Source organism: Ursus maritimus, unplaced genomic scaffold, assembly GCF_017311325.1.
Source record: "Ursus maritimus isolate PB19 unplaced genomic scaffold, ASM1731132v1 scaffold_35, whole genome shotgun sequence".
Lineage (NCBI taxonomy): Eukaryota > Metazoa > Chordata > Mammalia > Carnivora > Ursidae > Ursus > Ursus maritimus.
The window spans coordinates 14,804,984-14,830,248 of record NW_024426119.1 but is presented as its reverse complement, the minus strand read 5'-3'; the positions used below and the strand labels follow the sequence as shown (position 1 = coordinate 14,830,248).

At 39.1% G+C, this 25,265-nt stretch overlaps 1 long non-coding RNA gene across 1 annotated transcript in view; it reads right to left on the bottom strand.

Annotated features, from left to right (window-relative positions):
- Positions 1 to 25,265, bottom strand: part of LOC121100222 — a 52,153-nt gene that overhangs the window by 6,029 nt on the left and 20,859 nt on the right. Inside the window, exon 2 of the long non-coding RNA XR_005831967.1 lies at positions 6,152 to 6,200. This is a non-coding gene — a long non-coding RNA (uncharacterized LOC121100222). The remainder of the gene's footprint in view (positions 1 to 6,151; positions 6,201 to 25,265) is intronic.

The window sequence follows — 25,265 nt, the reverse complement described above, 5'->3', positions numbered from 1 at the left end:
ATCTCTTTTAAAGCCCTGAAGTATATAGGAAAATTGATATCTAACTATAAACAGAAACAAATGATGGATAATTTATCTTTTGCATTTACTTGTGTTTATTCATTAAAATACACTCATGACTAAGAAAATTAAATATTACCTTTTTTTCTTAAATATTAAGCAGCTCTAACTTCTGATTCAAGACAAGTTGAGGACAAATACAAACTCAGAGATGTATTTTTAAAGGTAGAGTTTTTTTCCTTCAGTCTAATTTAGGATCTTTGGGATAAACAAGATATTTTACATATGCTGCTAGGAATAATTGATAGTTCAAGCTTCCGTGTGTTATACTTGTTAAAATATTTGCATTCAAAAGCAAAGCCAGAATGGTAGCTCAAGGCTATATGTATATCTTTCCTAAGGAACAGAAGACATAAATAGCATTTTGAATTGTAATTGTTTTGAAATCCTAAATTTAAAGATACAGACGTGCACTTTTAAAGAAAGAGGACATTGTCTTCATTCAAGCTTCTGCACTGATTCTATGTATGTGCCACACGCTGTGGTAGGTTGTAGATACAAAAGTCAGGTTGAATGCCTGTCCTTAAGAAGCTTGGAGTCTAGTGAGGGTATACCGACTATAATTCGCTAATTGCAGTGTAGTGTAGTAAGTACCGCAACTGTGGTCAGTACTGGGATTCTGAGAACAAGTAGAAGAGCTCTGTTCTGGCTATTAGTGATATTCACTGAGATCCTGGGTCGTCTTGACACATGCTAGGATAGCATTTCTTCACTTCTTTAAATTTAGGCATGACTTATTTTGGCTAATGAAATAGGGGTGGAAGTAACACAAGCTGCATCTAGGTGGGAAGCCTTTTTCCTTCATAATGATGGGCAGTACTCCAGATGGTAGGGGCTCCACCGGGCTCCAACCCCAAGGGAGGATGATATGGAGCAGAGCTCCCAATTAACCTGCAATGGGCATACAGTGTGCATCAGAAATAAATTCTTTTTTTTTTCAAGTCACTGAGAGTTGGGGGATGTTTCTTATTGCAGCACAGGCTAACCTCTACAGACTGCTACATGCTTTACTCCAGATGTGGAGAATTGCAAGTTTCCCGGTGTGTACAAAGCTAAGCTGAGATCTGAAGAATGAATAAGAGTTATCCAGGTAAAGAATCAAAGGGAACAGTGTTCCAGAGGTAAAAGCACATGTGTAGGCTTGGAGCAGGATGAGAATTCAGCATGTTTGGGGGAGAGGGTTTTTTTGTTGTTGTTGCTTTGCAATATGGTTAGAGTGGAGTGGTCCAACAGAGCAACTGGAGATTACTCTGAGTAGAGGTAACAGTAATTGCTTATCAAGGATATGATTCCAAAGGATTTCCGACTGGTTTATTTGGGCTCTTGGACACAGAAAGGAGAAATGAAGAACCGAATTGCTGTGGACCAAAATAATGGTACTTGTCCTTTATGGAAAATTCACCTGCAAAGGTCTCCTCTTTCCAGAAGGGGTATTTATATTCCTCACTCACTTATATTCTCACCTCACTTTGTAGTTACTTCTTTACATACACACTCAAATGAGTTTCTCATCTTATTAAAATCAGTTATGCCTATGTCCATGCACATCTGCTAGACTGTAAGTTCCTTGAAGGCAGGGTCTGTCTCATTTTCACTTCTGTTGTATTGTATTGCATTTTGCATTGTAGGTGGTCTATAAATTCCTATTAAGACAGCTACTGCTATTGCAGGAGTCTAAAAACAGACTGTAGCTTTAACTAGCTTCCAAATAACTGCTTTAAAATGAAAATAAATCTCCGTGCACAGCTAGGGATATATACATTTAAAAATGCTCCAGAAACATGCTAAGGTCTTTTGATGACAGGGAAGGCTGTGGACTTATGAAATTTGCGGCCCGAGACCTAGATTTCAGGGCTACCACATCCTGGTTGTGAGCCCTTGGGTTTAACTTTCACAGGGTTGGTTTCCTAACTTGTGAACTGCAATGGAAGTCTGCCCTACTCACCTCTTGGGAATGTTGGGGGACCCAACTAACAACTCCGAGAACTTTAAAGTGCTATACAATATGATGTGATATTCATGTGACTACTGTTAACAGCTTGATTCTTGGATCATCAGAGGAAGTGGGTGTCATGCAAAGCCTGCGTTTGATTAGACCTGGGTTTGAATTCTTTCTTCACCAATTAATAGCTGCATACTCTTGGTTGAGCAACAAAACCCCAGCATATCACCAATTTCCCGTGGATTTAAACTCGAGTACTTGTTTTATACAAATATTCTTGGAGAAGCCTGGCATTCTAGAAGGCCATTGAGCTTTGAAATCATACTGGTGGAATTCAAATCCCACCTCCATCACTTATTAGACACGTGACCTGGGGTAAGTTAATTAACCTCCTAGAGCCTCAATTTCCAGATCAACATAATGGGGACGGTATTACCTAGTTTCCCAAGGTTAAGAGACTACTTGAAGTAGAAAGTATTGACCTTTCATGCCTTTGAAATGTTAATATGTCCCTTCACCACAGAGCAAACTTCATCCCTAAAAATTCTGAATCCACGGTGTTCATGGAAAAGGCTCACTAAGACTCAGCTAAGGGCCCTCTTCCCTTATCTCAACATAGAGAGGATAGCTGAATGAACTTAAACTTAGACTTCTGGTCAGTGGGTGACTCACCAGACCAGACAAGATTCCTATTTCCCTGGAGGAATCCAAGGCAGCTTGTGAGCGCTCATTTTCCCCTTCTCCTTCCTTTCTAAGGGATGACAAGGACTTGCTTTCCCCAGGGTTGTCTAAGGAATTCTACGAGAAAAAAAAAAGAGAGATCTGGGCCACATTCCAATGAAGACCATGCGTGGACACCAAAGTCAAATTGTCATCTGTTTTCTGAAGTACACAATCTTGGCCCAACAACGGGGCTCACTGTGGTCATCTGTCATGGTCTACCCCGCTGGCGGCTAGAGGAACGCTTCTCCAGAGCAGGCCTCCAGAAGGAAGCAGATCTGCCCATGTGCCAAGCCTCTCCTCACCAACAGCCTCTGAGCTCGGTTCTTGACAAAACAGCCTAAGTAAGCTGGTGGCCAGGCCGCTGCTTTCACTGTGAGTGTGGCTTATGCACAGCAGCAACGGTATCTCCTGGGATCTTGTTAGAAATGCAGACTTTCAGGCCCCACCCCAGACCTACTACACCCATCTCCATATTAACGAGATTCATGTGCCCGTTACAGTTTGTGAAGCACTTGGCTACAAAGTCTAAATGAGGCCTGACACCAGGTGCCAAAGAGATCCCTTATTTAGGACTTCCTGGGGAAGAAACCCCAAATTTCTTCACCAAAATTCTTAAACTAGACCAGATCCTCGATTAAAGATGCCCTCATCTCTCTGCCCTACCACACATGTATACTACTCTGGGCACAATAAAGATATTATTCACTTTCTAACAAGGATCTTCAGATTTCGGGGGTTGCATAAAATCATATAGCTAGACAGTTGCTAAAGTGTAAAATAACCTTCCTTTTTTGTAACTATTGGTTTTGGCTGATAGAAGTCATGCATACAGTCATATTTCAGAGAAATTACCATGCCTTAATGAGAACTTTGGGTTGAAGGAAGACATTTCAGTCAAATGATAGTGAAATTGATATGATCAAAATGAAATATGTGGCATATTTATCTAATCAGCTAGAGCTGCAATCTCTAACCATAGTCATTTACAGCTCAATCACCTCATCTAGTCATTATCAGCTAATGATACAATGAGTGATTACTCCCACATGGAGATAATAAGTGAGTTCATGAAAATCAGCACTTCTGTTATAACGTGTGACAGGTAGGACTGAAAATAAGGTCTTTGAATGCCGTTAGTGCCTGGCTTACCTGACAAAAATTTAATAGGAAAAAATGGAATGGCATAGTTATAAGGTGAGGAACAACCCTTTTGGAAAGCAACTTCGCAATTTGTATCAAGAACCATTAAAATGTTCACATCTTTTTATCATGTAAAAAAATTTTTTTTCTTTTTTCTTTTGGTTTGAAACAATATCAAACTTCCAAAAATTGGAACTGGAGTGCAAAGAACTTTTCCTATACCATTTGAGAGTAGGTTGCTGATATGATACCCTTATCATCCTTGAATATTTCCAAGTGAGTTTCCTACAAGGGAATAGATTCTCCTCCATAACCACAATACAACATAAAAATGAGGAAATGAACATCGAGACATCACTCCCATCTTGTCTTCACACTCTACTCAACTTTTGCCAATTGCTTCAATAATGCCTTTATAGTAAAAGGATCCAATCTGAACGACACATTGCTTTTAGGGGTCACGGCCTTTTAGTCTCCTCCATGAAGGAACAGTTCCCCCTCCTGCCCTTGTTTTTCATGGACGTGCCACTTTCGAAGATTACAGACGCGTTATTAGTTTGGATTAGCTTGATGTTCCTTTACAGTTTGGTTCAGGTTACATGACCTTGGTGAGAAGACCACAGACGTGAAGGTGTGCTCTCACTGAACCCGCGCAAGTGGCACATCATTTTGATTAGTCTCATTACTGGTTATATTAACTGCAATCACTTCGTGAGATGTCAGCTACCAGGTTCCTCTACTGTAAAGTTATTCTTTTTCCCTTTGCAATTACTATCTATTAGGTAAGAAGTTCCTTTGAGATGATATAAACATCTTATACCGCACTAAACTATTTATTTATTTATATCATTTGTTTATTTAGATTAGCATGAACTCCTGTATTCCTGTTTTTTTTCAATGGGCTTTCATCTGTTACCTCACGATTTATTTTGCTGCTCAAACTGTCCAAGATTTAGCTACTGGGAACTCCTTCAGGTTGGTTTTTGTGTTGTTTTGACATGTTCCTCTTATTCTTTGAGCACCTTTCCTCCTTCTGGCACAGGGTGTTTCAGGCTCATCTTGTACTTACCCTGCACCAGCACTGGAATCTTCTATCTCGCCAAGGAGCCTTGATTCCCCTTAGTGGAGAATGATATTTAGAAGCCAAAATCTGGAAGCTAGATGTGCTCATTGCACAGCGACACTGGGAGTCATGACTCCCAGGCCTCCTCGGCGGCCAGAGCTAGAGAATGAGTATCTCTCTATACCTACAGATAAGTAGGATATGCATAGAGTTGTTTTTATCTATATAGTCAACCATGAAGACAAACTGATACTTTCAATTTGAATCGGACACTGCATGGTTTCTTGTAGTTTTCTTTTCAGTAATTTCCTTCTTTGACAATGAGAATTTAGACTTTCATCATTGTTAGGATATTTACTTATCTGATTAGCCCACTTGTGTGAATCTCCAGTCCCTGCTGCTACCCTTCATCCCCACAGGGACACCCCTGCTGTCCTTCTTTCAGCCTCCAGGACTTCCTTCATCCCACCCACTGTGCTTTGCCCCCTGTAGTAGCTTTTATGCTTAGCATACTTAATATATTTGGAGTTCAATTTCCTAATTTTTCAGGAAATTCTAGGAATATTTGATTTATAGAATCTTATTTATCTTTATAAGCCAATCAGAACAGAGTTCCTTCTAAGAGGCTTTATAATCTAAATTATTATAGAATTAGGAAAACATTATGCATTCACACTCTGAAAAGTAAAGGACTTTCTGAATTATAGACACACAGCTACACATACATATAGAGACTGTATTTTCAGTAATACAACTTTCTTAAAAGGTATAGTAAGATAACACAAAAACTCACAGGTCCAGATATCATAGAGCTGTTCACTCTCCTGATGAGCATGAAATTCTAATGGATTTGAGCTCAAAATAGACAAGTAGATAAACAAAAAAGACTAACAATCTGGATTTTCTATTCTTTCATCCAGTAGAGAATAGACCTCTATAGTCTATTAATCCATTCACCTACATTACCAAATACTAATTATTGCTGCCACCATAATTTATTCCTCATGTGTGAATAAGAAACAAAAGCCAAATGCAAAATTAGAGGAGAGAGAAAAGGAAAAAAAAAAAACTCTACAGAAACACAGAGACAGAAAAGTTCAATTCTATTACCGCTTGAGACTTATTTCTGAAAGCCAGGAAAAGACGTTCCTGGTCTTAAGCCACCCCTCACCCCTACCCCCTGCTACTCCCAGCAAGTGTACCTCTCTGGCAATGCAGTTTACCTGGCTCTGTCAGGGATGGATGATTCCGTCTTGGTGGATGAACTCTGAACTGTTAAAGGATAATTAAAAAGAAGTAAAGTCATGATTCTTATTCAAATACAAAGCAAACATGTATCAAAGATTTTAGTTAACTTATTAACTAATGAGGGAACCAGTAAGATAATGCGAGCAGTTTCTATTATGACTTTTAGAAAAAGGAAAGGAAAGAGAAAGAAAAAAAGAGAAAGATACAGAGGAAGAGAGAAAAAGCACTCATGACATAATTTTAATTCTGACCTGTAATCCAAAGGAAAAATCTTAATTAAAAATATAGTTTATGCATAAAGATGTTTATTTCAGTATTATATTTAATAGATGCAAGTTGGAAGCAATCTAATTGCCCTTCAATAAGAAAACGAATAAACAATGGTAAACACAGATTATGAAACAGTCACTACGAATGGTGGTTGCGGACCCCCTGGTTAAGAGGATGATTGAGCACACACTGAATCTAGCTGAGAGCAACAAAGTCCGGAAGCAAGTGTATGCTATGATTTCAATGACCATATATTTCAGTTTACCTGGGACAGCCCTAGTGTGCCCTTGTTGTCTTGTTATTAATCTCCTTTTTTGCTTTCAAAAGCATCTCAGTATAGATGATACATTATATGGTCCTGCTAGCTTTCCTTGGTTGGCTGGGGGATCAAATCTCATTCTCAGTCATTTTTCTGGGAAACATTCTAGAAGAGGAGACCACAAATAATAGGAGTCTTTCTGCAGTATTTACACCCAATTTACACTTAGATAGGTCAGAACAGTGGCTGGCATCTTATAAGCACTCAAAAATGCTAGCTATTATCATTGTTATTATTACATTTGATGTGACTAGACAAGCTAAGTAAATAAAGGGCACTGCTGTGGCTGTTCTTTATGAGGGCACCCTTAGACTTGGGACACTGCCTGGAGGCATCTGGGCTCTCATAACAAAGATGTGGACAAAACTCACAGGCACAGAGGTGACGCTCCCTGATGTAACGACTCTTCCTTTAGCTTGCTCATTATTTTCCATTGGCTTCTACACATAAGGAAACTACAGCACATTTAAACTTTTCCTTTTTCCACTGCGCTGGGCTAAAATGTTTGAATGGGGATCTCAACAATTTTCAGACTCCTCTGAACTCATACAAGCAGAGCGGCACATATCTTGTGGAAAACTACTGAAAAGACAGCAGTTCAAGAAAAGGGGACAAATCTTAGCAATCAATTGTCTCTTATTACTGAAGCAACAGGGTAAAACTATAGAAGATTCCAAATAAATGTTCTCATCAAGATGCAGGAAGAGTTTGAATCTTTAAAGCTAGAGAGGACATGAGCAGAACACTGTGCAGAAAATGCAGCCCAAGAAAGACGTTACAGCGATGAGAAATAGGAGCCTGAAACAGAAGCAGCAATTTCCTACAACAATCTGTCGTTATATTGTAGGAAATTGCAAGTTATAGACGTTCTCCCCTGACTTAGAGAAGATTTATGAGAAGAGAAGAGATGGACTTTTGAAGAGAACGACCAGAAATTTAAAATATGTATACTAGGAATTCTAGAAAGAGAAGACCAAGGAGACAGAAGAGAAGTAATAATCAAAAATATCACAGAAAACAACTTCCACCACCAGCTGATGAAAGGCTTGACTATCCAGAGCAAAAGAGTTAACAGAGTGGTTGGCAAATTCGTGAGGAAACTCACACCTAGACAGGTTTTGTTGTATTTTTGAAAGAAAGAAAAAAAATTCCTGTATTTACAAACTAACATGAAAGGTCAAATTTCTTTACTGCAACACTAAATTTCAGAAGACAATAGAGCAATAGCTACCAGAGGGTTGAAAGGAAAGGAATGGGATCTGAGAATCTTATCTCTAGTGTAAGAGCCTCAGAAAGAAATCATCAGAAATGCAGATATTTTGAAAATACCAAAAACATATTTCTCTTTTAAAAATAAAAACAATATTTTAAAGATTTATTTATTTGAGAGAGAGGAAGAGTGGGGGGATGGGCAGAGGGCTAGGGAGAGAGAGAATCCCAAGCAGGCTCATTGTGCCCAGTGCAGAGCCAGATGTGGGGCTTGACCACACGACCCTGAGATCATGACCTGAGCTGAAACCAAGAATTGGATGCTTAACCAACTGAGCCATCCAGGTGCCCCCCAAAATAAAAATATTTTGATTAATAAGTGAATCAAAATAAAGAACTCAAAAATAAATAAGATTCAGTGTAAAAGAAATGGTAGAAAACAGAGACAACGCAAATGTTAAAAAGTGCTCTTCAAAAGCATCACAAGGTAAACGTAGTAATACTCAGAATCGAGATCTAAAATCACTGCTCATACCAAGAAAAGAAGTAAGATGGAAGGAGAGAAAGGAGGGAATATGGCAAATTTCTCAAGTTTTATAGGAAGAAGTTAACAGATATTTTAATGATTGATATTGACAAAGAAACAGGCTCAAACCATTTTTAGAAAATTTGACAATGCGGTTACAGAAATAAGCATACAGAAAAAAACATCATGACAGGAAACATGAAGGAAAATTAAAAAACAAAAGAATAACACAAGACAGTAGAAGGAAGCCCAGCCATATTAGTTGACAACCTCCTAGTTTTAAAAAGAAACTTATATAGGTATAAAAATTATAACTTTATTTTAAAAATTAAAACTTTTAAAGTAAGTTAAAATAAGACTTGAAAAATTAGAGAGAAATACCAGGTTGCTGAATGGCAAAGTTTCACCTTGTACAAAGGTAAGTTTTTTTCCAAATAAATCAATGTAGTTATTGCAATTACAGTAAAAATCCTACGGGAATTTTGGGAGGCAATCTCAACAACCTTCTTCTGAAGTTTAGCTGTAAGTATAAACAAGGCCAGCAAGGGATATTTTGACAAGTGACAATTAAGAAGTACGTAAGAATAGGTAGTCTCAAAGGCAAATTAATTGCAATGCAAATGCAAATGCAAAAAGAGTTAATATGTGATTCATAATTTCTATGTAACTTTAAATATATCACAAATATACATTGATACTATAAGATATATGATGTTCTCATGACTGCTGAGTCGGTGACACACAGGTGAGGCTTGGTGAATGATCAGTGCAACCCTGAATGTATATACATTAGGTATTTTCTCGTGCCACTTCTTGACATTCTCAAGTATAACTGATTATATCTCAAAACCAGATATCAAATAATAACCACTACTTATATTTGTTTAATGTTTTTCTTACACATACACCTTAAAATAATCCTTTAATTTAAATTTTAAAAATATGGTTCCATAAACAGTATCTCCAGTATCAATTTTTTCCCAACGTTAAGAGAACATTTATTATCATTTCATGGGACATTAATTCTCTGTGGAACACAGTTTAGGAAATGCTGCTTGAATATATAGGAAGATCCTACAAATCAACAAGAGAATGATGGATATTTCCAACAGAAAAATGGTCAAAGAACACTAAGAGGTAATTAATAAGAAAAAAATAAAACTGGCCAATAAACAGATGAGAAATATTCAACCTTACTTCTAAATCAAGATATCCAACTGAAAGACGGTTTTCCACTCATTAAATGTAAAATGATTACATGTTACCCGCCGCACCAGCAAAGGTACTATTTTTACACTGCTGATGAAAATAGAAATCAGCACAAACTTTTAGAGTACAATTTAATGGTGGATGTTAAAATCATTAAACACATGTAAACATTCTGCTACAAAACTCTGCATCTGGGATGTACTTAGAGACTTATCTAAGAATGTTTAGTTCCATCTTACTTATAATAAGGAAACAAAAATAAAAAATAAGGTGTTGGCTAATTAGATTATGATGTGTGCATGCAACAGAACACAATGCAGTCTTTAAAATATTACGGAAGAATAATAACGTCATGAAAAACATCACAACTTTGTAATGAAAAAATAAGATTTAAAATAATATAATTCTATTTATTTTTTGAAAAAAAATTTTTAAAGATTTTTTTTTTATTCATTTGACAGAGACAGCACAACAGGGGGAGCAGCAGGCAGAGGGAGAGGGAGAAGCAGGCTCCCCACTGAGCAGGGAGCCCAACATGGGGCTTGATCCCAGGACCCTGGGATCATGACCTGAGCTGAAGGCAGACGCTTAACGACTGAGCCACCCATCCGCCTTAGTTTTTGAAATTTTAACACTGGCTATTTTGGGTGATCGATTAAAGTTCTTTGTGCTATGCTTATTTCTATTTTTCAAATAGTGTTTTTTTCAATGATGACTAGTCATCATTGAGATTGTATAAAACAATTTGGCAATATGTATAAGAGCATCAAATGTTTGTTACTTGATATGGGAGCAACCTCGCCTAAAATAAATATGAAATGCACACAAATGTTTGTAAGCCATAATATGACTTAAAATACTATTTATAATAGTAAAAACCTGGAAACAACTGCAATGAGTTGACTAAACAAATTACTGTCATCTTATAAAAGTATTAGGCAGTTGTTAAAACATGGGGTCAAATAATTTTTAACAACACTGGAGAAATACTTATGATACAATGCTAAGAGACAAAAGCTGGCTGTTAAATTTATATAATCCATTCTATAAATATATATTCTATAAATAACATAGAACTGCATTGAAAAATACTGAAAGAGAATGCACTAAAATTTAATAGTGATTATACCTAGGTGATTTTAAATTTTCTTCACTATCCTTCCCCGAATTTACCCAAACTTTTAGCAAGAAGAATATATGAAAACGAGACAGCTGGAAGAGGTGGAAAGATGGCTATGAAATCTGTGTTGTACCATGAAGATTATGTGTGATGAATGGAAAAAGAAGACAAAATCAGGGGTGCTTTCCGTGTTCTGGACTGAATGCTTGTGACACCCTAACCCCCCCGAGTGGCTGTATTTGGAGATGGAGACTCTCAGGAAAGAATTAAGCTAAAAGAGGTCATAAAGGTGGGGGCTTCATCTGATAGGATTAGTGTCCTTACAAGAAGAGACCCCAGAGATCTCGTTCTCTCTCTCTTTCCCTGAGCACACCCCGACGAAAGGATATTACAAGAAGGCAGTCAGGAAAAGAGGTTTCGTTAGAACCTGATTTACCCAGCATCTTGATCTTGGACTTCTCGTTTTCAGATTTGTGAGAAATAAATGTCTGTTGTTTACGCCACCCAGGCTATGGTATCTTGCTAGAGTAGACTCATGTACTGGGTTAAAAAAAAATCAGGTTTTTCAAAATGGAAGGAAATGCTCCAAACAGTAGTATCTGCTGAAATATCTCCCTTTCCTGTTTCTAAACACAACAGGAAGATAGTGGGTTATCTGGTGATGAATTGTGGGTCATGGGGACAAGTCCTAATGCCTCTGGCAGAGCCCAAGCTCAAGGTTGGCCACCAGGGCGTGGCTGCCCTATTCCTAAACTATTGCCTTCAGTGTTGGTGCCTGATTCTAAAAGAAGGTCAGTGGCCCAGAAACCCATTCAGAAGACATTAACTAGATCAGTGAAGGCTCTTCCAGAAACAACGTTTAGGCTGTTGCAGTGGAGAGGGAACAGTGTCTTCAAATACTAACATCCAACACCTTTGCCATTTCCCTTCTGCCTCTCAGATTCGCATAGCAACTCCCTTAAAATAACAGATAGGCATTTTAGTGATTATACATCAGACTTTCTTTATCCAGCTCCATTCTAAGTTAAAGAAAGAACAGGGGGTTTCATTTTCCATTTTTGTAAAAGGTGAGAGTAAAGGAGCAACGGTGTCACATGTTATTGTATTATCTGGCAGGACACGAAAGAGCACATTCTGAGGCCCCAGTGAGCAAGCAAGAGGGTGTGTCAAAAGAAAGATGGCAGAGGTTTGCACACTCGAGAGTGGGCTGCACACCATGTCATCAACATTAATGTGTTCTTCCTAAAAATCTCCAGACTTTTTCATTAAGTTGGTAAAATTCAAATAATGTAATCTGTGCTTTTGCAAATTAGCCACAAACCATCTAGTTTCTCACCAATTACTTGATATTTTTATCTACCTCTAAATGTTACTGACCTAAAAAAAAAAAACAACCGATCAAAGGCTGTAGAAATTCTAACCCCTGCAGCAGTTATTAAATTGGTCCACTCTGTGTCCTATGCTGACAAATTGTTACACTCTAGAGCCTGACGACCTACGAGTGTCTCAATTAGACGCATGGATGTAGCAGACATGTTTTAAAGTTGTCTACACTTGACTTCATTCCTTGAAAACAATAACCTGCCCAACCCCCTAAAGGCTCCCCAAACCTAATAAATAGAAATGCCTTTCCTTTTATATCCTAGAGCAGAGGTAAGGGCGACCGTACCTCCTGGGTAGTCACCTAAAATGAGGATAAGCACCTTTGTGGACTAAATCTCCCTCTTATAACCAGCTTCTCACATCAGGCTTCTCCTTATGTTGTGAAGATCCCTGTATCTACATAGAATCTTCGTATCTATTCCACCTCTTCTTCCACATCAGCCCTAGTGGGCCCTGGCTCTCTAGAACCTTATCAGTTGAGTTACGGAGGGCTTGATAATGGATGCCAAATTCTGCCAAAGAGCTGCAATTAAAACCCCTGATGTCTCTTGGGCCGTGAAATTGACTGCTTGAGGGAACGATGGAAATAGAATGTCACAGCAATGTAATTTGGTGTTTAGGAAAGTTTATTCCTGTCTTGAGAAGTCACCTGATTGAGATGTCTAGATGTTACCTTTCACCAAAGATTATAGATCTCCCAACATTAAAGACGACTGATGCATCCCTGCCGTACATACTACAGTACCAAGCACTGTGGAGGACACAACATAAACGCTCACCAATTGTTAGGTTGAAAATTATTTATACCATATTACTATTTTGTAAGGATTTTATGTATTTATTTGAGAGGGGGAGAGAGAGAGAAGGAGAGAGAGAATATGACAGTGAGGGAGGGAGAGGGACAGGCAGACTCCACTGAGCATGGAACCTGACTTGGGGGCTCGATCCCACAACCCTGAGATCAGGACCCAAGCCAAAATCAAGAGTAGGATGCCCAACTGACTGAGCCAGCCAGGCATCCCGCCATGTTACTATTTTTGTCCAGTGAATTCAATGAACAGGGGGAACTAGTTGTTTCGGGATAGCGTAGATTCATTTCTTTTTTGCCTACGGTGTGTCACTTATTAGAACAACGTGCTTGTGTGCGTTTGCGCGCATGCCTGCACGTGCACAGGCAAGGTAGACTCTCTCTCAGCTTACGTGACACAGAAGCAGCCTGACATCTAGCTTTCCTGAGAGCTTATATCTGGAACAGTCAGCTGCAAATTGCTTCAATAACCATTAAGAGACACCATTTTTCTTGAACAAAAGTTCAACCATTTGCCTAAATATTTATGGCATTCCTTCCTTATGCATAGTGAGACCTGGTTCTCCATGCCTGAAACAGTTCTTTGTGCTTCTAACAGCTTCTATCCCACCATGCAGGCTCTATAAAAAGCCCACAAGGCCCACCTTCAGAACCAAGTGGATCTAAATCTGTCCAGAGGGCAGCTGAATGGCTCTTAAGTCCCTTCGGGCTGGTATGAGTCTCTCTCTTGCCAACTTTCCATCCAGCTCCTTTAGACCCATACTTTGTTTGCACTACCTGTTTGGTACATGACTGACACTTATGTTCGGATGTTGTCTCTCAGAAGGACGCTTCTCACCCTATTACCACCCGCTCCCGGTCTCAGAACCCCTGCCCATATCAGAGCCCTAACCTGCCATGCGTTCAGTGGGAATGTATTTTAGACTCGTGTCACATACCCACAAATGAAGATGGGCTTCCCACAGCAGTGAAGCCTAATCATGCAAATGAAAGATCTGTTGCATCCTTAAAGCACAACTTTTTTTTTTTTAAATTCTTTGAGGCCTGTAGGGGAATTGTAGAGAAGGGTACCCATGAGGACTTGGTCTACAAGCAAAAAGAGAAGTGAATGTTCTGCTCTCGATTTGCCCTTTCTGACCAGTAATGTCTTCCAATTACAGTAGAAATGGAAAAAGCCACCGAAAAGAAAGGAGGAACGAAGCCATTTCCTTAGTATTTTTGGCAGTGGAGGAAGTCAAGCCTTGACTCTCAAGCTGAAGTGTCCTGAGCACTTGAAAGCACATCCTTCACCTTGTTCTAGAGGGTTCTTGGAGGGTTCTTCTTTCTCTCCTGCTACTTCCTTTTGCCTTGCCCACTGAAGAGGCTCAACAAAAAGGCCCACACGGCCCCTGTCTGGCAGATACATGATGAATCACTGGAGATGAGAACTTCTCATGAATACATTTTCGGGTGGATTAAAGGAAATGGTTATGTGAAAAACACTGGGCATGTTACTTGGCACACAGTAAGTACTCAATAAATGTTATTTGTTTGTTCGTTTGTATATGTCCCTACCATGGTTCCAGAGAGGATTTAAGGCAGTTTATGAAAATACAGCCAAAGAGTCTATGACCTAACCTATGATTCTGGGCTCCAGAATAAACATATGGAGAACACTCTCCCTAAATTGTTCCCGTATCTTACTACTCAGCCCTCCCGGCTTCTGCTCATAAAAATGCCTTGCATGGACGGCATCTTCTATTTCAGTTAATACATGTGTCTCTAGAAGTCTGGCCCTCAGAGAAGCAGTCCGCATACTGCAAAACCTTTCCACCGGACCTGCCACTGTTCTTGGGGTTTTGGTCCTCAGAGATAATTAACACCACCGTGGTGTAGGAAGAATCAATAAAGGATGGAAGATCATCAGAAGGCTACCTGTGTTCAACTAGATAGCACGTGCTTTGACAGAGTATCCGTACTGAGACAATGCAAGCAGTTCGACAGAGAACCCGCTCAGAACCGGCTGCAGCCGAGCCAGGGAACCTCATCTCGGTGCCCTGCGGGGGACGGCCACCTACTGCCTTGCGAGGAGATGCCGGAGACATCCTTCTTTTATTTTGTCATGATATAATAGCATATTTTTATTAGAATAAATTGCTGAATTATATTGAGTAGAAAGTGAAATTCCTCCTTCATCTCCTCCTCACCTCTCTCCCCCTCCCAGCTCATTTCTTCCCTCCAGAGGGCACCTGTTAACAGTTGGAGATGTGTCCATTCTGATCTTTTTCTATCCATTTAAAATCATAGAATACACACATACTGTTTAAAAATACATAAGTAGGGGAGCACCTGGGTGGCTCAGTCGTTAAGCATCTGCCTTCGGCTCAGGGCGTGATCCCGGCGTTCTGGGATCGAGCCCCACATCAGGCTCCTCCGCTGGGAGCCTGCTTCTTCCTCTCCCACTCCCCCTGCCTGTGTTTCCTCTCTCACTGGCTGTCTCTCTCTGTCAAATAAATAAAAATAAAATCTTTAAAAATATATAAGTAGGATCATATTATATAAGTATATATTTCTACCACTTGTTTTTTTCATTTAAAAATATATCATAGAACCCTTTCCTTGAAGTTATGGTTGGATCCACTTTTTAAAAAAGAGATGTATTCCAAGTATAGCTATACTGTGATTTATTTAACCATTTTCCTACCTATAAACAATTAGGTTGTTTCCAATACTTTGCTATGCAAAAAAATGCTATCATAAACAGCCTTGATCCATATCACTGCACATAGGTGTATATGGAATGGCTTGGTCAAGAGGGGCTGTACATTTTTTAAAAAATATTTTATTCATTTATTTGAGACAGAGAGAAGGAGAGCAGCAGGGAGGGGCAGAGGGCAGGAGAGCAGGGAGGAGGGGCAGAGAGAGAGAGGGAGACATAGACTCCATGCTGAGCAGGGAGCCCCACAACAACGACGCAGGACTTGATCCCAGGACCCCAAGATCATGACTTGAGTCGAAGGCAGGTGCTTAACCAACTGAGCCACCCAGGCGCCCAGGGCTTTATGTTTTATTAATATTTTATAGGTACTACCAAACTACCTTCTGAAATTACTTGTTTCCCAAATCCTTCAACAGGAAATATGATTGATCTTTAAACATTTTGTCATTCTTGTAGGCAAAGAAAGCTAATTCGTTGTTCAAATGCCACCTTTCAGTGCCGTATTCTTAGACATTTGCCTGACTAGAGCATGCTCCCGGAAGTAACAACATGATGAGAACAGGGACGGCAGTGGTGGTTCCAGGTTTTATATCTAGGAAAATCCCAGAGCCAGTGGGGTGGTGGCTAGGAGACTGTATTGGAGCTGTGTTTGCCTTGGAAGCCAGGTTTTCTTTATGTCGTATATTATGTGACTCGGCTTCTGGGACACTGATGAACAGCCTGGAAGGGCTGAAATTTCCCCCAGTTCCTTCCATCCTCCCAGTTTATGCAGACATGGAAGTTTTGGGAAAGAGGCTGAGAAATTCTTGGTGGCGAAAAGAATGTTATATTCACGTTGACTTCCATTTATACCACAGCAATTTCCATTTCTTGGGGAAAACAATTTAAGACTGACAAATAAAATGTCCATGCCTCTTGTTTTTCATTTTACTTCCTAGCTTGGCTGCCCGGAGGTGGTTAACGCTGAAATACTTTCATATCAATTAACTTAGTTTCTATGGGAAATACAATTTTGCATTTAGAAAAAAACTAGAATACGTTATCGCAGTACGGGCTGATGAACATTACAGCTCCTAAAAGTAACTTTGGAGTTTGATATGGCATTAACTATATTTAGTTCTGAGGGGAGATAATCACTGGCATGGCCTACTTCCCTATCAGTTTGAGAAATTACCATTGAACCAAATGATTTGGGGAGAATCAGAAAGAGGACAGCTGGGGTTTCCCTTACTATGAAATCAAAACACCTCCCAAGTACTTCTTCTTTTAATCCTGAACACAAACTTCATTCTAATTACACTACCAGCAATAGCTGAACAGTGTGAGATCCACTGTGAAATGAATATTACTAATGTAAGAAAACTCCTGCATATCCATCTTTTAAAAATTCAGTATCTTAATGTGATCCATGACTTAGTCACCTTTTGTACTGCTTTCTGTTTGATTATAATTTTATCTATTAATCATGTTAACCCAATAGACTCTGCCTTAATCAAATGTGAGTCAATTACCCAGTTCTTCAAATTATATTTTTTAATGAAAGACATTTTTTAAAATTGAATGCCAATTAAGGCCCAGCCAAACTTGTTCATAAAGTTTGGGTTATCACAGAACAGTATGAGCCCTTGACTATACCTGTATTCCAGCTCCTTCTGATGAGGGCGTGCTGTGTGCTTTTAGACACAGCCATTAACCTCTCTGTAATTCCCGGTTTTCCACCTGTGAAATGAGGATAATGATACTTCTGGCTTGGGAAACGTTTTTATGACTCTTAGTTGAAAAATGCAGCTAGAATACCAATTTAAAAAAAAAGCCTTATGTAATTTTGCTCTTAATTTCTTACCATAATTGTTTTTGTTTTTCCTCAGCACCAAACTGCTTTTTGACATCATTAGAGAACTGCACGTAACTCCGCTGAGAGGAAAGTCATATTGGGAAGGGTCTCTGGAGAGCAGAGTCTTGACCACAGATGATTAAGGAGAGAGTGACGGGGAAACTCTCTCCACGGGCCTCCTGGAACTCCGTGCTGGGAGAGGCTGTAATGCTGCTTCCTAGGTCAGCAGAATAGAGCCCCACCGTCCATCAAGGAGGCCTCGCTACAGGGGAGTGGAGGCAAAAGTGCAGAGAGGACTAGTTCATGCTTTAAGGGGCTCCACGGATGCGTTTCTGGGGTCCTTGTGCTCCACCAATACTGTGTACAAAGTAGCATGTGCACATTTCTCCAGAATGGGAGTCCAGAGTTATTATGAATTTTCAGCAAGATTCTAAATGGAGTCTACAAACCGCTGCTTTAGGATAAGACTATGAGGTCAAGGGACCAAACGTTGGGCTGGGACTGACCCGGAGGCTCATCTCCACCTGCTTAATGGGAGAGGAAAGAGATCTCATCAGCAGACAAGTGTTTCTCCTTCCATTCTGCAAAGCTGGCTGCCATTACAGTGTCTGAAATTAGGGATCTGGACTTCTCAGGAAGAGGGCTCTTTCATAGTTGTTGAAGTTTAGAGAGGTAATGATAGTTATTTCATTCCCTTTCTTTTCTCTTCCAAGTACCCTCCTCCTCTGGTATTTTGCTCTGTTGTTCAGTTGAAATCACGTCAGCGTATTACAGGCTGATCCAGCTGAGCACATTCTGCGGAGAAATGACAAGGAGCTGGTGGTGGTAAAAAGCTCTCCTAATGGCCGGTAGCAGCATGATGCATTAGTGTTTCTTGATGGACAGCTAGGGACCCGCTGTCAGTTTCTAAGTTCTGTGTCACCATGGTTCCAAGGAAAATCGTTTGTATTAATTATCAGCAAGGAGGGGCTACCTGGGCAGAGAGCTTCTGGTCCATAAAGTGGCCTGGGAAGCTGGCTGGGTAAACTGAGATGGTCTGACCCTTCTGCTAATAAGCTTCTGAAGCCATTCTTCCTCTTGAATTGAAGCCCCACATTTTTGAAGGACCCAAGACCACTTGGAGCTAACCACTCTACAGGAGTAACTATTTCTAAGTTGTAATGCTACTGTTAAAATTTGTGAGAAAAACTTGCAATTTACATATGATCAGAGTGAAGCTCTTTTGCATTCCAACCTGTGTGATCATCTGAAAATCTCTGTGTTTCCATCAGGCCCCTGTGCTGATGGCTGCTACGGGGATGCAGGCTTACTCGCAGCAGTGGGCAAACATCTAGTGTTCTGTAATGCTCTGGTGATCTTGTTGACTCTGAATGCCTGGATTCTGGGTCCTGACTCTCCACTCCTCTAGCCCCCAGCAAAGATGCTGATGAACATCTTGTGGGAGAAAAAGTAAAGGCCCTACTGTGCTTGAGTTAGATAAATCAAACTCTCTCCCCCCAAATTTATGACTCTCTTAGATTTTTAACAGTGGAATTATTAGGTCAAATAAAGTGAATACTTTGAGGCTTCTGAGAGCCAGATTGGTTCCAAAGTATTTTGTCAGTTACGGAGTCTATTTCTAGTTTTATGTTCTCCTTCGAGAATTGTCTTTTAGGTATGTTTTCCATTTACCACAACAGTTTTAGTTTTTATCTCAACTATTTGTGTGAACCCTGTACACACTAAAGATGATAGCTCACTGCAATATTTGCTGCAGATATTGTCCTAAGGCTATTGGGAATTTTCTTGACATACAGAACTTTTTGCTTTTATGAAATAAAGCCTCTCCTTTCTTTTCTGACTTCTTTGGCAATTGTATTTCAATAAATATTTATTAAGGGCATATAGTGTGCCAGTCTTCATATATGCCATGGTCTCCAAGAGCTTGCAATCATTCTATGAGGATAATGGCATAGAAGATCTCACCATTTTGGACTGGGGGACTTCCACTTCTGGAATGAGATAGCTGGCTGGGTACTCAAAGGAAACCTTTGGCTACAGAACAGTACAGGGGTTCTGGAATTAAACCCTAGAAATGACACACTCTTGGAGATATTGCTAGTTTTACAAGTGGTAGAGGAAGTCTCTAAACATCCCTCCCTTTCAAATAGAAAAAGGGTAGGCTAGAGCCCGAGTGGCTAGCAGCAAGAAGCAAGAAGGAGGGTGCTTACCTGACAACGGCTGTGTTATATATGGTTATTTAGCCTTGGGCCAGTTGGGATGGGAAAGCTGACCTGGCATTACCCTTAAGAGATGCGCAAGAGAGGACCTGTTGTGGGCCCATGTTTTAAAGAAGCCTCTCCTATCTAAACACACACACACACACACACACACACACACACACAATGCCCATACATTAAGTGCCAACACAGCATGACCATACCCTACACAATCGCTCTCATGACTGATTCCGTGAAGGCTCCAGGGAGACAAACACTTGCCCAGGATAGCATCTAAACAAAGGGCGATGAAGTCTAACTCTTGGTGAGCTTTGGGTTGTTGGAGCTGGATACTGCTTGAGAAGGTAGGGGGAATTTGAGGGGTGGAAACATTTAGGTTAAAAGAAAAAATAATCAATTTATTAAAGCCTCTCCTTCTGAGTGAATGCAATAAGTCCTCACACAATAAATATTGCTCAGTAGTCTCAAGTGTCCTTTTTTTTTTTTTTTTGTTTCTCTTTGTGCCCAGTTTGTGGTTCTAGAGGGACTCACAAATTCACACAGTATTTGTGACAAGATGCACATGTGCTAGAGAAAATTTTCCAGTATCACACAACTCCTATTACTCTTGCATTCACAGATCTGCAGGCTTAATACACCACATGTGAAGTGTGATACTGATTCAATATATTGAAACCTATAGAGACATCAAGCATTAGAATTACAACTGATTTTATGTTATCCAAATATATAACAATAATGAAAAATTCTAAAATTGCATTAGAAAGCTTCAGTTTCTTGAAATAATTTCGAACTGTGTATTATGATGGGCACATATTGACATGTATGCTTTGAGTGCAACTGCAAGTTATTTTTTGATCTTTTAGATCATTAATGTCAGTGGAAAACAAATGATGCAAGTGTCTCAGTTACAACATAGTAAGTGATTTTTCTGAAAGACAAATGTGATCTTATTTCGCTCATATGTGGAATTTAAGAAACAACACAAATGAGCCAAGGGGAATAAAAGGAGAGAGAGAGGCAAACCCAGAAACAGACTCTTAACTCTAGAGAACAGACTGATAGGTACCAGAGGGGAGGTGGGTGGGGGGATGGGTGAAACAGGTGATGGGGATGAAGGAGGGCACGTGTTGTGATGAGCACCGGGTGGTATATGGAAGTGCTGAATCACTATATTGTGTACCCGAAACGAATATTCCACTCTATGTTAACTGACTGGAATTTAAATAAAAACTTATAAATTCGATTAAGAAATTTAAAAAAATACGTGATTTTTCTGAAATGAAGGCAAGAAAAATATACTTAATGAAATAAGTGTACATAATAAATGAATTATGTAAGGCCTTATTTTAGTCCTCTGCCAAAAAACTCACTAACCTGTCGAAATACCCAGGCAGGTGCAATATTAACTTCAGTGGTTATCACAATTTTGCCAACTGTCAGTGACATAAAAACCATAGTTTTACACCAAATTTTCTACTTGGTTGTGTGTAATTTTCAAAGTGGGAGGATGGAACCACAAGTACAGTCTGCAGGTTTGATCTATAATTTCTAAGCATTTAGATATGGAAATGTAGACATCTCAGTTTTACTCTTGCCCCAGCCACCAAACATGTTAGGGGCAGATTTGCCTAAATTTTCAAAGAGTCTGAAGTGGTCAGGTTAGTGGCATCTCCTGGGTTAAAGATTAAATTATACAGGGTTTTAAAAAGTGTCTATTACATGAACTGTAAAAATTATACATGTCAAAACTTTCACTAGGCTACAGCGAAAGTGGTATTTCATTTAAGTGCTTATGCTAGAAAAGAGTAAACGATAAAAATTAACAAATGGTGTCCAGCTAAAAAGCTTTTAAAAGGTAGAACAGAATAAACTTTAAAAATGTAAAGGGAAGTATATAAGAAAGGTCAAAACAGTAATTGATGAGAAAGTAAACAAATGATAGAATAAAAGAAAGTTGCTTCTCTTAAAAGACATATCAAATAGAGAAATTTTTGGTAATGCTGACCAAGAAAAGGAAAGAGAGATGATCGCCATAAAGAAGAGAAGGGAAACATATATACAGTTGAAATTTAAACACGTAATTAAGGACTACTGTGAACATTGTTGCCAATTGAATGAAACAATTAGATGCAATGGACAAATTCCTGGGAAAGTGTAACTTTGCAAAACTGATTCAATAAGAATAGTTTGCACTGTTCCTTAGTTATAAGAGAAGTAAAAACATTTGTTAAAAACCTTCCCATAAAGAAAATACAAGTTTAGTTCTAATAGACCAAACTAATATTCAACAAACTGCTCTAGAAAATCTAGAAAGCAGAAACACTTCCCAAATAATTTTTTTATAAGGCTTATATATCTTTATACCAAAACCAGACAAGGACAGATTGAGAATGGAAGTTTACAGGATTTTTATGGAATTTCAAGTCCAGACATGGTCTTCAAGAGATTTGACATACATTTAGTTAAATATTTTTTAAATTGTTCAATTTGAAATTTTTAACTTGAATTCACCCAGAATTTACTTAAATATATGATGTGAGACACACACACACACACACACACACACACACGTATTTCCCAAAGAGCTAACCTATAGTTCTCTAACTATATAGTAAATAATCTTTTCTCTTTAGTAAAAGTGAGATTTTATTACTAGGAATTTTTATTACTAGGTATTTTTAACACATGCTGACTCAGTTACTTGGGGTTTAGCTCTGGTAAACAACGATAAAAACAGATTTTGATGTTGTTACACACACACACACACACACAGTGAGAGAGAAGCAGGCAATCATTCAATTTGAGTTAAATTTAGTTTTAAGATTAGCCTGCTTTATTTGAAGAGCTTGTGTCAATACCTTACTACCCGCCTATCTTTTTCATTACCACAGTGACAGTTTAATTACCATGGACAATTAAAACAGTTAGTATTATTTTGAGTTTTTTATGTTATAGTAGATTATTTCACATTAAATGTTAAATACCTATCAGTTTTCATTTCCTGTTAATAAATTCCCACATTCATCAACCTCAAATATTATAACATTTTCGAACACACACACACACAGAGACAGGGAGGGAGATGACAGGGAGGGAGGGAGCCCAAGCAAACTGTTTCAGGTCTTTGCAGGAAAATTACTCAGGCAGCTGGTATCTTGTTGGCTTGGGGTTCTGAATGATGACAGACAACATAATAAAGAATCTATTTACTAACTCCTAACAACTAAATAATGCACTTATTTTTCACCATAACTGAATTGCCAATACTGTATTGACAAAGTGTCACAGGGCTGGGGTTAAACTGACCTCATGTCACCATTTTTCTTTCTACAGGATCAGTGAAGACCCCAGTAAAGACCCTTATTACTCTGATTAATAGAAGGCACTAAAGGGTATGAGTGAACTTGGTTGTATTTATTTATTTACACTTAATTCACTGGTAAGGGGTAGATGGATGGGAATTCACTGGGTAACGGAAAACACAGTGATTTTTTCTTCCCTCCCACACTGTCTACTTCAATGACTGCTTTTGCATACGGCAGGGTGCAGCTGGTGCAGGCAGCTTCTGATCCCCATTCCAAATGGCAAGAGTAGAGCCTGCGAGACACAGAAATGGAATCTTCCCAGGGCGGAGCACGGAGTCTTCACTCCATAAACATTTGTCGATTTGGCTCGGAGACCGCAGACCCACAAAATAACTAACCTTCTCTGACTTTGAAGAAAGTAACCACTTAGCATCTCTGACTAGGCCTTCCAAATACAACGTTCAATACAAGTAAACAACAAAAAAAGGTTCTTTAGTCTTCATATAGGTAGCATCAAAAACCCCCCCCCCCCCCCCCCCCCCCCGCCACACAACTCCTTTAGTTCAGGGCCTATCATGGGTGACGCCTCTGAAGTCATCTCCCTGTCTCCAATACAACCCTCCCCTGGCTTTCACAAGACACCTAGAGCTACAGCAGCTCTCATCACACCACGGAGCCATCACTCACGCATCTACTCCCTCTAACCCCACAGATCCACTTCCTCCTTGAAATACAAGAACTCAGGAGTGCTCTGCCCCAAAGCCTCAAAGTATTCTGGTTCCTGATTCAGTTCTTACTTCTCTGATCAGTTTGTATCTTCAAAGCTTTGTCTCCTAATTAGATCATAAATTCTTTTGGTATGAATTCCTATCATATTTTTTTAAAAGATTTTATTTATTTATTTGACAGAGATAGAGACAGCCAGCGAGAGAGGGAATACAGGCAGGGGGAGTGGGAGAGGAAGAAGCAGGCTCCCAGCGGAGGAGCCTGATGTGGGGCTCGATCCCATAACACCAGGATCACGCCCTGAGCCGAAGGGAGATGCTTAACGATTGAGCCACCCAGGTGCCCCTCCTATCATATTTTTAACCTAGCAAGTTCTTAGGCTCAGAATAGTTGTTTGTTAAGAGTCTGAAATGGAGTGAAACTTGCAAGTGAGTACAAATTTAACTTTAAGTCATGTATGTGTGTGTGTATATGTGTGTGTATGAAAGAAGGGGACAGATTCTTATTTATTCACCCATGCATGCCACTTAGAAATATACACCCTCTTGCAGACTGCACTGCAGCAGAAAAACAATTCATAAGAATGACAAGCTCTTTGAAGCACTATGGAAATAATCACTTATCAAACTAGTTCAATTACATTTCTTACTACTGATTAAGATTAATCTAGACCTTTGTATGAATAAAAACTTGGTTGCTGGGGTGGGATTTTATAGCTGTATCACTATAAATTTATATCCACCATATAAAAATTGTCAATGTATATAATTAACTGCCAAAATATTCCCTAGGGTTAACTGTCAACTGAATTAACTAAGAAATACAGTTAGGTTTTAATTAGCCATTTTAAAGCCTGTAGAATTAGGTGCAGAAATCAGGGTGATAATTTCATATTAAAAAAAGCCTCTTCTCAACTTTCAGGTTCACATGAGATTCTAAATACATAAATATATACTTCCCAGTGACATCACCCTCCCTCCCACCCTCCCTTCTTTCCTCCCTCCCTTCCACTATTTTTTCCTTTCTTTTTGTAACCTGTTTTAAGAGCAAAAAGTGAACACTTCTAGACAAGAATATTTGTCAAAGAGAGATTTCCAGCTATTCCAAAGCCTAAATTTTACCATTCCTAAATTTTCAATATTATTTTTTAAATGTTTATTGGAAAAATTTCTCAGCTATCTGTGATTTGAGTTCTTTTAACTATATTAAAAACAATCTTAATCAAATAGTTATGAATTCATAAATTTGTGAAAACAAATTGGTTGTCAGATGATGACAAACTCAAAATGTTGTTTACACACCTTTTGAAATCTTTGAGCATGCTAATCTATTCACACACACACACACACACACACACACACAATCTGACTAGAGTAATGAATCAATAAAATACCACACACTTGGCTGTGCCTACGCTACACTGAGAAGTGACAGAAGTTTCAATTATTTGATTGCATTCA